Source organism: Hyposmocoma kahamanoa, unplaced genomic scaffold (assembly GCF_003589595.1).
Source record: "Hyposmocoma kahamanoa isolate Upper Pololo Valley unplaced genomic scaffold, ASM358959v1 95, whole genome shotgun sequence".
Taxonomy (NCBI): domain Eukaryota; kingdom Metazoa; phylum Arthropoda; class Insecta; order Lepidoptera; family Cosmopterigidae; genus Hyposmocoma; species Hyposmocoma kahamanoa.
In genome coordinates, this window is record NW_020654972.1 from 11,198,793 (window position 1) to 11,213,156 (window position 14,364).

The window sequence follows — 14,364 nt, forward strand, 5'->3', positions numbered from 1 at the left end:
CCCATAAAAGAGTTGTTTACCTTGGTTAAACGAAATCGTGGTACCATCATTTCGGACCATGGTCCATAGTAATATTAGTGATACAGTAAATTTTTCTTACGTGCTATGTTAGTACAATACAAAATTACTTAATTCTAGTGAAATGCCACTTTTAGACTACCCTACGCACGTGTAGCTGCACCCAATGTACTTGGTAGGGGCTGTCCAGCCTGTTGGAAACAACGGCTAGGATGCTGTTAGCGCTGCCGCGCACACGCATCATGAGTGAGGCAGCCTTCTTGCGCATAATGGCATGAAAGCCTTTGTGCGCTTCCGTGAACATAAATCTTACATAGATGCACTACAATGTCGCGACCCCATTAGGATCCTAAAAGCGTATATATTGCACCCTTAATGTATTCAGGGGTCTCTGCGTATACTTCACCCACAGGCTACATGTGTAAAAGTTTTGGCAATATGCTTTAAATAATGGGATCTTTCCATCATTTGTGCAACGAGCAAACCTGCGGGCGAGCATGTTACATCTAACAGACAGGGCCCTTCTGTGCCCCCTCCATGTCGGCACTATCATACAAGTTATCAGTTAACCAGTAACCCAGGTGCATAACTTGAGACACACGACTTATCTCACTACCCTATGGTGTTTCTCTTATAATTATAACATACTAGTGGAGTAATTTCACAAAAAATAATTGAATATCAATTCAATAAAAATGTAAAATACAGTGAATAGCGATATCTCTCGCCAGGGCTGGTAGATGTAAAGGTACTAACTGGGTGATAAATCTTTCATAGATGGCGCTTCGACTAAAAAGTGGTTGAAAGACCAAGTACAAAGACACGACGCAAGCACATAGAAAAATTCGTGACGTCCGCTGGTTCGTTCCGTGGCTTAGTTGGTATAGCGTCTGGCACGGTAAGCTAGAAGACGTCGGTTCGAATCCGGCCGGATCGAAGGAAATTTTTCTGAGGGTTGAGGGTAATAATTAAAACGAATATGTGTTACTTATTTGTGTACTAATTTTTTCCGTATCTGCTCACACCTAGTCTTGATATGTACAGAAACTTGTCAGTTCATTCCAAAATAATTCGTTCGGGTGTGCATTAAAATCCTCTAATAAAAACGGATTCATTGTCATTGTTTTCAATTACAGTACTAATTTCCCCCAGGCACTGGCAGGCACTAAATTTTCTATGAAGGTTAGATTCGAGGTTACTGTTCCTAACTTATTTCTTATAAGAGTTTCTCTGGCGTCTATGTAAGAACAATAGTAATAGTAATTCAATCAAAATAAATCTTATAAATCTTTCTACACAGGAGAACCTACACTGACACTTAAGAATAATAACAACGTGCCGTACAACTACACCAATTTCCAGGACTCAAATAGGGAATTTCCTGTACTACGAATATCAGAGCAACGGACTTGACTCCGGAATAATAGCCAGAACACCCAGACCAGAATCAATTTAGAAAAGTTCAATTCTCAAATTGGTCCTACCGCGGAACCTCCCCGTCAACTGTCCATGGCGTTTTCGCGTGACATCTTTGATATTCTCGATGGCCCAACGGTTTGGTGGCAGGACTATATCACTAACATCATAAACAACAACTTCTGTTCCATGACTTTTGACAAAACATAATAAACGTGACAAAAATAAACTTTTAAATTGTTTTTGTACTATATGACTAACGTTACCATATGTCCCGCTTTGAGCGAGACAGTCCCGCTTTTAAGCTTCGTGTCCCGCTTTCCTCGAAATACTTAAAAATGTCCCTCTTTGACATAACACGACATACATGACATATAAATTTGAAAATTACGCCAATGGTTACAGTCTTATTTAAGAACTAAACTTGACATATTGAAGCAAATTTGTTAATCCGCAAAATATACAAAGTAAGCCAACCAGACTGTGTAGTTTATACATTAGTTCTTTTTTAAATTTTCGATCGTTAAAATTTTTTAGTTCCTTTTTAATTTTTTCTAATCATTAAACATTTCAAAACTATCATAAACAAGTGTTTTATTTCTAAAACGTTAATAAACTTACAGGTGTCCCGTTTTGAAGGAAAAAAATAATGGTCACGATATGTATGACACTTTTTAAATCTGTATTTGGTAATAGTGATAATTATTAATACAAAGATCGAACAATTAGAAAAAATTCCAATAAGACGTCTTCTAGCAGACCGTGCCAGACGCTATGCTAACTAAGCAACGGAACGAACCAGCGGACCTGACGAATTTTTCTATGTGCTTGTTGTCGGATCTTTGTATCTGATTTTTAACGACTTTTTAGCCGTACCGCCATCTATGAGATATCAAGGAAAGTATTTCGTCACCCAGTTAGACACCTTTACAACTACCAGCCCCGGCTAGAGATGTCGCTATTCATTATATGAATTTTTTTATTGAATTCATATTCAATTATTTTTATGTGTAATTACTCCACTAGTTTGTTATAATTATTCATGCAAAGATCGAATACTCCGAAAAAATACCTTCGATCCGGCCGGATTCATTCATCAGACGCTATACCAACTAAGCGCTATTAGGAGTTTTTATAACAAGTAGTGTGAATGATGGTAAGCTACACACCTGTCCATATTTTTATATATAAGGTACTTAGTAAAATACCGACTGCCGACTCTTTCCTTACTAATTCAACAAAGTTAGTTAAGCGTAAAGATTACCTATTGATATATAAAGATTATACTATTAATATATTAAGTTTAAAATTACGTAAAAGTGTTTAAATTTGTTGTTTGCACCATATAGATGGCACGAGCGTTACCGAAACGGCTCACACACTATTATAATTGAATAAAGGTGCGTAACTGGCACCTTTACAGCTACCAGCCATGGCTAGAGATGTCGCTATTAACTTGTAATTAAGTATTTTATTAAATGCCAGGATGTTTCTCCACCATGATATTTATATATTTTTTGTGAAATTACTCCACAGTTTGTAATAATTATTAATGCAAAGATCTATTAAGGTCGCTTAAGTAATGCTAAAATGGCATGACATACAATAAAACACTCAAGTAGTCAGTTCAAACGTGTAAATGTCCCTAACGATCCCCACCTCCATCCAGCGTTTTCCACTAAGCAATCGCTGTGTAGATCGATCTTTTCAAATATTTTTATTTTTGTATGACTATTAATACTTGAGGAATTGCCAAAAGTCATGGGACAAAGAATGTTCTTTATGATGTTAGTAATATTACGAGGTTGTTAGTATTGTACAAGTAACTCTTTATAATTTATGACTGTACAATACGAGAATAACAAAGAACAATGGCGTACTACCATATAAATTTTTGTTGACGTATGTTTATGAAAAAAATATGAAAATATAGAGTTTTAATTACTGAAAAAAATAGATTTTTGGGTTTACTATTCTAAGAAGTCTGGAATTAAAGATATTCCAGTTTGAAGTTTTAGAGGTTAGGTTTTACATAATTGAATAAAATATATTCGGTATATTATTATATTAAAATAAACTACAGAAGCCTTAAACAGAGTTAATAGATATTGAATGGTGCCCGTGGGTTTATGACGTGATGAAAGTTCAAAGGAAATTATTTTATATAATGGTATGGTTAAACAGCATGATGTTAAGCCATAACTAAAGAAAACTTAGTTAAATAATAAACATATCGGGATTTTTTTTTTGCCACTACCACCAGTTTTGCCACTTTCTGGCGTGGCATATTTCAAGAGGCAATTATCAATTTTTTTGTAATAAAGTAATCATCTTTTATTGCAAATCGGTCGAATCAGTACTTTTGTTAATAATAAATAATAATTTAATAAATAATTAATTTAAAATAAATAATTTGATATTACGTAAACCAACTTAATGTGAACCTATCTATACGTAGGTACTGAAAATCATTTTTTGGGTGCTAGATGTCGCTCAACGTTAAGAAAATAAGAAACTGACTGTTGTAGATATCAGTCCAATATGTAACCATATACTAATTAGTCATTTGAATTTCATAAAGATATGATTTTGTTTCCTGGCTTAGATATATAGATATATATATATAGATATATATCTAAGTCAGGTATAGTATTATAATTTCAAAAACAATGAATTTATTTTGTTTAAACTTGTAATTATGACATTTGAAGACGTTAGAGAATTATTTTAACAAAGATTTCGACATTTTTTTTAAACTTTATATAGCAGTATTGTAGAAATAAACCATATCAACGTAAGTAGCTTTTTTAAGTAGAAAGAGTTGAACTGAATAACAAAAATAAGAATAATTCATTACGTAAGCGCTGATGGGTAGCACCCTACTGGTGAAATTACAGGCACGTAGGACTTTTCAACAAATATCTCTGAGTGATGGGCGCAGTGGCAGTACCCCTCAGATCTTTGCGATTTATAGGACTGAGTGGCACTCCAACTGTTATAGACAGGCGTGTCGCTTAACCAACAGGTGCACGACTTGTTCGTTCCATTAGTCAGTGTCATAAAAAAAACTAAATACCAACTGACTTTTGAGCAGACAATGTACTAGCGATAAAAATAAATAAGAATTTTATTGCTCACAAGGAAGTATTCATAAGTACGCTATGTTTTTTTTAAATTTGAAGACGTATCATAATTATGTTTGTATTGTAACGTTGTAAATATAAGTTGTAGCGATTAGCGAATAAATTAGATGGCAAGATTTACGTTGCGTTATACTGAGGAACGTGGGACCAAAATAATTATATCTAGTGATCACACGATAGCAATTTTAGCAATTAAACTTAAATTAAAATTAAAAAACCCTCGATATATCGATACCAGAAATATCAATTAACGTAACGTTAGTCGAAAATGAGTTACATAATTATCCATTGGATTCGGAAGTTCCCGCTCTATCGATTGGTATTATTAAAATTTAGGAATGCCCTGAGGTTTAAAATTGAGCATGCCCCTTAATTTCCCCTAATTAATATAAATATAATTAATTTACATATTATATAAATAATTTATATAATATAAAGTTCTCTAATTTTCTATTTCTCTTTCTGCTTACACTAAGTTCGACGGCCTACACATAAAATATTAGTATCGTAAGTCACAACTAAACGTATTTTTTTTAATGTGCGGGACATGCTATATTTTACACCGCTGGGCATTGCTAAATCTTTCTAAAGTAGAGGAAATTCTAAGAAACTTTGTTCCAGACAGAATCAAAATTGGAGCAGACAGTAAAAAGTTATAGACAGATTTAAAAAATAAAATCGTGTTTTGGCTCTCCTAAAACCGTGGTTTATCCCTTACATTAATTGATACTTCTGTATGTTCTTCCTTCTTAAATTATGCTGATTCCTCGCTATTTAGATGCTACTGAAGAACTGCTAAATAATCTTGAACAGTTGCAAAATCTGTGTACAAGGTTCATCCTTGGCCTTTGCAAATATGACCGAATCTCACAGTATCGCAGTCAACTCAAGTGGCTGCCCATTCGTCTCTGTAGGAATTTGCAAACTGTTTCCAAAATATTCTGCACAAGCCTGTGTCTACCGGCTATCTGAAAGAGCGATTCGCAGGTCCCAGAATGAGCTCTGTCGCTCTCTCGTTAGGTCACAGTTATCTTTTCCATCCTTCAATTCCGGTTTTTATTCTCAATCCTTCACTGTTTACGCGGTAGAGTCATGGAATTTCCACAAAAGTAAACAAATGTAAAATCGTTCGGATAAGTGAAAGTAAAATAAATATTCATTTTATGTCAGATCCCTACACTAACGGAGAGTGTGCGAGGGAACTCCATGATTTAATTCCGCCTTCTCCATTCCATCATCGCGTCACTAGACGTAAGCTGGGGTTCCACCCCTATGTTGTGGATATTCCAAAAAATCCCCTGCGTGCAAACTTGTTCCCCGAACGCTATAACTTGGGCCTTTTCAAGGCGAGAGTGAATAGGCACTATTTAGTTGTGCAAGCTACATCGTTGACCTCATCGTTACTTTCCATCAGATGAGATGGAGATACGCACTTTTTAACTTATAAAAAGTAAAATAGGAAATGATTTACCATAGTTTTGGTAACATGATATTCAATCAAATACATAATTTTTGCAATATTAAACAGATTTATGATGTGAATGGATGGAAGGGTCTCCCAGAAGGCTTACATTGACCAGATCAGTAATGTCCTCAAAAACGCTGGCATCCGAAGTGACAAGAATAAAAGAAGTTGTATGAAAAGGCTAGTGGATGTATATGAGCCTCGAGAGATGTATCAAGAGAAAGTGGCGTTCCGTGGTCTCTGCCTACCCCTCCTGTGGGACAAGGGCGTGAGCTTATGTATGTTCGTAATATCATGATACTGTTTACATAGTCAAACCCGCAGTACTGTACCAATATGGCCGACAATGATACGCAATTGTCTAGTAAATGCCTATTCACTCTAACCTTGAATTACCCTAAATTGTTGCTTTCGATAACGACGAATTAGATGCCGAGAGCCGGCAGTGTATTCCAGTCCTACGTATCGGGAAGAATAAAGCAGAGTGAGGGTGGAATTGAAACATAAAGTTCCACGGTTTTTTTATGACATCAAGTAACAAGGCGAATAAGGTGTAGTTCAAAAGTGTGTCTTGTGTTAGATACAAGCATCCGGCAACCAGAAGCGAATATACTATTTGCATACAATTGCTGTTGCTGCAATCGGCGACAGTGTCCAGTTGCCGCAACTGGCAACTGTGTCAATTAGGTACATACAAATTGCATGAAAATAAAATTTTCGCTTCAACTCGTAGTTGCTGGTTGCTTGTATCCAACACAAGACAGACATTTGCACTCCGGATGGTAGAACGCAACGCGCTAATCTCGGAGCTTTGCTTGCAAAGATCTTAGGCATAAAGTTGACAAGATCCACGTGCCTGTAATTTCACCAGCACCCTTACTCATCAAAACCGGTTAACGGTCAATGAGGTCGACGATGGAGCAGGTACACCTAAACAATGCCTATTCACACTCGCCTTGAAAAGGCCCAAGTTACAGCGCTGAGGAAGCAGGTTGCGGGCAAGGAATTCTACTCCATAGCCGTTTGCCATATAACTGTGGAAGCGTAACGCCTCGTGCAAATCATTGGAATACATAGAGGTAGAACCCCAACACACGTCTTGTCCCCCGATGACAGAAAGGGGAAGGCGGAATTAAATAGTGTAATTCCATAGTACACTACGCGTGATAAATCCTATGTTCTACTCTATATTCTATATTCACGTTAATCTGTTTTCAAGACGCAAAACACTAAAATAAAGACTGCAAGAATAATTCACATGACCATTGCGTAATACTCATCACAAAAAGATTTTTTTCGGAAGAATACTCGAGTCAGTTTGCGAACAATTAGGCGCCATTGTTCCTGCTAATCGACTCCTGCGCGTTCAATTACTCAACGTCACACATGTAATTACAAACTTAAGTAAGAATGTGGAGGATCGTTTAATTTAACTTAAGATATTATAATGTAGAAAAGAAGGTACGGCCATCATTAATAGTTAGTTTTGTGGGCGCTGTGGGTTCTAGATGAGGAATTTTTCGTAGCAGTACAATTTCTTGTGAAAAAATTCGTCCAGGGAAGTACTGCCACCTTACCTATTCCTGCCACCAAGCAGTAACATAAACATTACTGCATTCCGGTTTTGAATGGTAAGGGTTCTGGTGAAATTATAGGCACATGGGACTTATCAACTTACGTACGGGTTCTTAGGGCTACGGGCGCTGTGGCAGTGCCTCTCAAATCTTTGTGATTTAAAGCTCTGAGTGGCACTGCAACTGCTTTAGACAGGCGTGTCGCTTACCGCCAGGTGCACGACTTGTTAGTCGCGTCTCTAAGTATCATGAAAAAAAGCCCCGGGTTCGTTTACCGGTAAGACTAATTTGAGAAACGAACATTGCCAAACTCATTCTAGGTGTTTTGGGTAGTTTCCTCGAAATACATTTTTTAGCTCTAATACTCATAGTTTTTGGACTTTCGCAGGTTCAGATCAGGTAATAGAATTATTATCTTGCAAACTATTATTATACATGTAATATTAAAATTACATTAACGTACGTTTATGTAATATTTATTTTAACTACAACGTAACATTTTAAATTGAACAATGTTGAAAGTAGAAGTAAAAAGTCGTTATATATTACTTTCAGGTTGACATTTGTTACATTTTTGTTTAATAGGGTGGCTTATCTTTGACGTGTAACATCGTGCCACCAGTAGTACCATGGGTAAATTATCTACCAGTGTCATTACTACCTTAGGTGGTAATATTACTTGTATATATGTACATTTGGAAAAAATAATGATACCAAACACAATTTATTTTGTATGGAACAGCTCAAGTGCAAGTGGCAATCGATATCATCTGCCTACCTCAACGGGAATCCAAGGGTATGTATATAAATTTTTTCAAAAGATTTTTAACTATGTTGAAATGCTCTTCTGTCGGAATGCTCGAATAACCCTCGAATATGCCCCGTTTCCCGCAGTAGGCCATGATGGTGATAAATGAATAGCGAAACCACCTTTTCAAATTATCTTAAATATCATAATGTCAACAAGTAACTACATTATGTATAAAGGTTTAATTTTTACCCACCAGAAACATCTCAACGCTATATTCGTGTCATTAAAAGAAAACTTTTGTTCTCTAACTTGGTTAATACAATGTTTTGAAGCTTTACGGTACTAATCAATGAACAGCTAAAAAATAATTTTATTATTCAAATACAAATAATACGGAGAGTTCCAAATTATCAAGATCAAGATTTTTTTTACATGATAAAATGGTAAGCGACACGCCAGTCCATAACAGTTGCAGTGCCAATAAAATCTTTAAAACACAAAGATCTGAGGTGCACTGCCACTATGCCCGTCACCCTGGGGTATAGGTTGATAAGTCTCATGTGCCCGTAACTTCACCAGCACCCTTACCTTTCAAAATCGGAACGCAGTAATCCTCAAATTACTGCTTGGCGGCAGGAATAGATAAGGTGGTGCTACAGCTACTAAAAATCTGATATATATATTAGATAATTATTCATGCTGATTCTAGAGGAGGTTCTCAGTTCGACGGTATGTTGTTTTTTTTTGTATGTATGTTACGCGATAATTTAACTCCGGTATTTGTGAACCGATTTTCATGATTCTTTTTTGTTGGAAAGGGGGTACTTCCATAGGTGTCCCATTTCATATTGAAGAAAATCATCCACCTCGAAGGGTGGTTGTTCACGCATGAAGATTCATTTTTATAAATAGCGCCTAACTTTAATTTAAGAGCAATTATTTCAGTGGTTGATTTTGCTGTTTCTCCAATTCAAGGCGTTTTTCTCTAAATATAGTACTTTGCGTAGTGAGAACTTAACAAATAGACGTAATTCCACGTACTTTTGAGGTCGGTTTTTTTAGTGCTCTGTACTGAGATTGTCTCTTTAATTTTTGACTACAAATGACAAAAAATGAAAAGCAAATAAACACGAAGAATAATTAAAACGAAAAAAGAAATAATTTGTAATTTTTATGACATATATATTGTATATATATATTGTATGTATATTATACCTATGAATATTATACCTGTTTGTTAAAAATATAAATATTTAGGAAAGTTGTGTATAACTATTATTGGATATTAGATTTAAAGTGTTATGTGTTTTTTTCTTGTTAATAAGTATTGTTTGTGATCTAATGTCTGTTGTTGTACCAAATAAAATAAAATAAAATAAAATAAAATAAAGACATTGACATTTCGTCGCCTTACCTTCTCAAACTCGTTTCTTAAAGCACAAAGTTCTGAAATGCAAAAGATTAATTGTATATACAAATTTTGCAGGCTGACTTCACATCTCATTTCCTTGATATTCACACACTGGCCTTTACCTATTCTTATAATCATTACTTAAAATAAATAGAAAGCTTTGCCATCTCCTGAATAAGCACCTTTTATAAGAAACGAGTTTGAGAAAGTAAGGCATCGATTTGTCACGTCTCGGACACAAATACATGATACGACATTCTTAGGGGTTGTGTTTTGTTATCAAGGTTACTTATATCAATGACAATTGTCACTTTGAACCCTGACAATGCGTAAGGAAATTGCACTCGAAACCGTTACTTTGATTATACACTGGAACTCATTCGTTAAGCACATTCCTCTGTCAAGAATGAGTCAGAGACTCTAGGTAGGTGATGTATTTCCAAATTTAAATGGGACCAATACTGTGGTACCCTCTTTGCAACAAAAGAGAATCATCACAAATCGCGTAACATGCATACAAAAAAGTACAGTGAAATTGAGAACCTCCTTCTTTTTTGAAGTCGGTTAAAACAACAGAAGATTATTTAGAATCGCACAAATTGCTCCTTAAAGTAATTTGTGACTTTGCGAAAACGACTGTCAAGAAGAGCCGATTTATTTTTATTTCTCGTATTAATAATAATGTAGATCACTGTCTTTCACGAAAATCTTGCTGTTCTTCTTAGCACAAATTATTTTTTCGTAAATGTGGTGCAAGTGTAAGAATGTAAATTTCTTTACAGTCACTTGGCAGTTAGTAGCAGTAGGACTCCTTGTGAAAGAGTTGGCCCAGAGCAGTGCACTGCCACCATACGTATTTCTACCGCCCAGCTCTTATGTGAATGGGTGCTGGTGAAATTATAGGCACATGGGTCTTGTCAACTTATAACTCAGATCTTTGCGGTTTAAAGCTCTGAGTGACACCGCAACTGCTATGGACAGGCGTATCTCTTACCACCAGACGTGCGACTTGTTCGTCCTGTCACTTGGTACTATCATGAAAATAATTTTGAAAGTATCACAAAAATTTCTTCTAGACGAATATCTTAAAAACTATTTCAAATAATCCGAGACTATATAGTAAATTAATCGAATAACCGCAAAAACAATGAGCTTACCTTGCAGCTTCGAAGTATGAAACCGAAAACAACTGTCTTCTTATTCCAAATTTAATTATTTATAAAAATCCTTTAAAAAAAATTAAAAAGTATATTCAGACTCGATGTCACCACATTAAATGTTTACTCAAATGTTCACCTACGTATTAGTTTGTATGAATGTATGGAATGGATGAGTTCCACTTAGACTCATTCAATCGTTCTGTTTACGTTCATTTTAATTATATCAAATCGTTGCGTACGCGACTATTTTTGTACCAACCAACGCTTCTGTTGAATGCCACTTGAAATATTTAGAACACGATCATCCACGTTTTTTATTTTTATATAGCTTTTGTATGCTACAAATCACATTTCAGTGCCTGAAATCCTTTTGTAATATAATCTCGATCTATATAACAACAAACATTTGAAAACTTCTGTATTATATCTTTATTATAAATATATCTGTATTATAAAGTCGATTATAAATAACTTTGATCATTATTTACTTTACCGAAGTATCATTTGTATCTCGTATATCTGAACATTCCAGAACATTTTATACAAATTGGAACACCGAACACAATTTTAAATTCACACCTTTTTTAGTTACACGTTTGAATTTTACGATTCGTTTTTGTTTTTAAATATGAACGCAGTGCCGCCGTAATTCTTTTATTTCTTTTTTTCGTACACATAGAACTGTAGATAAAGCGCGTGTGACGGCCAATGCTCAACTAGCGGTGGCTTCCCATGTCGGCAGTCTGAAGCGACCGCGTAGTTTAGTTAACAATAAAACAGTAATCCAACTCTATATTAAATGGGATATAAGATTATATTAAATAAAGATAAAAGTAATGTTCTAGTCTCAAGAGTTTACGTGAATGTAACAATTGATTAATTCTGACCTGACGCAAAGCTAACAGTCAAATTCTTCAAGGTTATAGGTTATATTTAATAAGCCCGAAACATGGAATGAATAGATGGAATATTCTTTATTGCACATTAAAAACTACAGTTAGTATCACAGAGTGAGCTAATGTACAATGTGAAAAAGATGGCATTACTTTTACAACAACGATTAATTGTTTTGCGACTATGAAAAACATAATCAAAAATGTTCCGTTCCATGAAAACCTGCATTTTAATGATCTCGGTGGCCCAGTGGTTACCATTGTCGGAGATGGTTTAAATAGTCGTATGATATGGTCAACGTTATATTGTGTCAATTAACGAAAGTCGTAGCACAGTTGTGTGTTGAAAATATGAGAATGTCGTATTAAGTTTTGTGTTTATAGAACATGATACTGTAAAACATTTTGCAAAATGTATGATGCGTTGGGGCTGTTCTTTGGTAAATAAAAAAACAAAGTATTTAAATTAATAACTTTTGTAACCGTAATGTAAAATAGGGTGGTTTGCATTAGTACTAGACACAACTGGTTGATGACTTAACCATCTCAGTCAGACGTGACCATGGGCCCTGTAAACGGACCGAAACGTTGTCAAAGTCAAAATCAAAGAGATAATTGTTTATTCCATATGTAAAATTTTTACACTTGAAAACGTCATTTTTTAAGCTACTGCTCCTACACTACGCTGACCTTCTTGAAAATAACGATCAAGAAACTCTAGGGATTGCTCTTTTCAAATAAACTTTTTGAATCATAATTGTGTGGAATCTAGACTCATATTGTTTTTCCATATATCTTTATCTAACACTTCAATTTTGTAATATGACTTTTCAATTAAAATACTTTTAATGTAAGTTTTAAACTTAGGAAATGATAATTTTAATATATTCTCCGGAATCTTATCGTAAAAACGTATACAGATCCCATAAAAGAATCGTTTACTTTAGTTAAACGAAATCGCGGTACCATGAGTTTGGACTTAGTTCTAAGGTTAATATTATGGATATCTTCTTTCTTAATGAAATTATGTATATTTTTACGTGCTTACAAAATATTTAAGTAAATGTACTGTGATGCCACAGTCATGATACTAGTCTTCTTAAACTTTTCTTTGAGAGAAATCCGAGAATCTAGACGGTACACAGAACGAGTCGCTCGCAACACAAATATGGTTTGTATGTCTTGTTGGTTTGTGTGAAAAAAAAAACAAATATACGTTATTTAGGCGACCTTCATAGTTTACACACCGGTTTTCATGGTATCGCCATCTCTGAGGTCCCGGGTTCGATCCCCGGCCGAGTCTATGTAGAAAACTAGCTTTTCTATATTGTCTCGGATCTGGGTGCTTGTGGTATCATTGTTGTTTCCAATTATCATAACAAGTGTGCTTACTTTAGAATCAGAGCTAATATTTATGATTTATTTATTTACATCCGAAAAACATAAATGTAACGAAATACTTTCATTTGATTCAAACTTACAATTCGATGAGAGACTGTTACATTTATTCTGTACATAGGCCTCCTCAAGGCGCCACAGAGTTGGAATACTGAACATAGTTACTAGTCTGTGTCGTTCTAGCCGACGCGGCGGCCTTGTGACTCTGTCATTAGCCGAGCCCTTGATTGCGTCCGAATTGGTCAATATGATAGACGATATTTCTGTTTATTCAAAATCTTTCTTTAATACTTCCTTATACTTCAAGGTTGACCTTAGTTTAATCGAAATAGCATCTGCTATCGTGTCAATTAAAGGTTAGGTAGAATAGACAGACGGGTGGATGGACGAACAGATCTGTCGTCCACTAACTATAACATTTTAAATAGAAAAAGTTAGAGCACAAAATTCTCTTTTAAACACAATTAAAATTAGTTAACGTGTTCCACTTATCGGAACTTACCCTGACAATGTAGAGCTGAAATATCAATTAAACAATTACAATATTCTAAAACTGGGTTATGGGTTTATTATATCTCACTTAGACGCGTTTTCGTTAGTGGACGTAGTCTTTGCCTCCCCAGTGAGAATACAAGAGCGTGAGTATATTTAATAATGCGTTTTGTAGCAATAGAGATGGATTTAAATTTTACATACTTACACTGGCTTGACTGTACATTCATAATAAGAAATAACTTTCTTATTAAAAAACCGAGCTCAAAAGTTTACTTATCAGTTTTTTCATAGGAATTACATCTATTTGCTATGTTTTAACGAAATTAAATTCATCCACTAGTCTGCCATCCCTCGAGGTGGAATTTTCTTCAAACTTAAATGGGACCGACACGGCATACAATTTTTCCAATACATTGACTTACAATTATATGGACGTCGGGTCCGCGCTAAAAAGTGTCCGAACTTATAGGGCGTTAAAATCGTATACAGAGCGTCATTCACGCTTTAGTCTTCGTTTGTTCGACTGACAGCGAAGCAAGCAAAATTAGACAGTACTGCGATGGCATTACAATTTAAATTCAACGTTTTAGCTTTTTCATATTCCTTTACATGTCACTACGTTTAAATAGGTTGACTTGGG